A 1,684-nucleotide genomic window follows, 5' to 3' on the forward strand; every position below is an offset into this window, starting at 1 on the left:
TACACTGCAACCTGTCTTTCTGCTAGCTAATGTGATTTTCTTTCCTGCTGAGAATACCTAGTGAGCGCAACACTCCTTAGACATCTTAACTGTGAAGTGGCTCCTCTCCTTCTCCGTCTTCGTGGCAAGATTGCAAAGGACTTAAATGAAATATCTATCAGAACAAGAGTCTTAAGTCTACACTGTAAATATGTTAGTGTTACGATAAGGAGTTTGCTTGTGCAAGTGATAATGACAATGGGGCTGCTATTGCTTTGATCTTACTTTAAAGTATCTGATGCTTTGCATGGGTGAGCTGAATTCAATATGAGTATATGGAGGTTTAATGTATCACAGAATAGCTGGAGACATATTTACTAATATTTGATGCATTATTATGTAGCGTTACATCCAAATTTTGTCCAAAAATGTATCAGAATCAGCAGCTGTCTGAATTGGGCAACTATGCAAAGTGTGGATGAATGTTATGACAGCTTCGCCATGTAACCCCCTTTTACTTCACTGTTTTTTAACTTGTTTTAAGTATTGAAATATTTCGTTTTAAATTCTTAGAATATTGTAAAGGTCAGATTTTTATTGTAGTAGAGCTGGTTTGGTTAAGAATGTCTTCAGATAATGACCACCTCCATGTGAAGTTTGTAAGCACGTGTAGTCTAATCAACCAATTTGCAGGCAACTCTGAGAACCGAGGGCGTGTCATGAGATCTTACCCTGCCAGCTTGCTAATATGCTCCTTCTACGATCTGAATCTCTGCCTATTCCTGTTAAAGCGTTAACTGAACATTACCGCTGAGGCCTGAGGACTTGAAAATCTCAGCAAGGAGTGGGAGTTGGTGGAAGGATTAGAGAGGAACTGTCTCTGATGTTATTTAATCTCACTGGCCAGAGAGTGAGCCAGACAGTGCACTCCTGATGTACATCATCAACCTCTGATGACCAGTGGGGGGGGATTGGGCGCCTCAGATGCCACACTGCTGCCAACACAGCCGCTGCAGAGCACTTCAAGCCATCTTCTCGGCTTGCCCTAACCAGTCAGCAGCTCAATTTGGCTGATGGCAAGCGTGCTCATTCAGGGGAGAAGTCGGTCCCGGATGATTTCCTCCTTCACTGCTCGCTCTCCTCAGCACTGACACCCCTCCCCACCTCAGCCATCGTCCAAATGTTCCTCTGTCCTCCCTTTCCGTCCCGCTGCTGCACCCCCCCACCCCCCCAGCAATATTACGCCCACCCTCTTCCCCTTAAACTCAGACACCCAGCAATCACTCAGTTGCTCACGTTATCTCAGGAGCCTGTCTTGCTTCACCCACCTCACCCCACCATCCTCCTCTCTTTTGCTCCCCCACACCCCTCCATCATTCCCCCCCCAAGTGCATTCCAGCATGACAAACCACACGGGATTTCACGAGCCCTTTAAAGTCTGCTGCCTCTGGGAACCACTCTGCTTCATGCAACATTTTAGTATTCGAGGGAATACGTGACTGGGGAGGCAACCAATGCTGTTATATCTCTGCTGTCTCCTCCTGGTTGTTATTTCTGTTAATGCTTTCCAGCAGAAAAAAAGAGTAATGATCAAAAAAAGATAGAAAGGTATTATCAGGTGATCATCATGGATCAAACATGTTCTGTCCAGATTTCTTTTTCTGAAGTCATTTTTTGTTTTATTTTAACACATAAAAGCATCACA

This window comes from Odontesthes bonariensis, chromosome 4, assembly GCF_027942865.1.
Source record: "Odontesthes bonariensis isolate fOdoBon6 chromosome 4, fOdoBon6.hap1, whole genome shotgun sequence".
NCBI lineage: Eukaryota > Metazoa > Chordata > Actinopteri > Atheriniformes > Atherinopsidae > Odontesthes > Odontesthes bonariensis.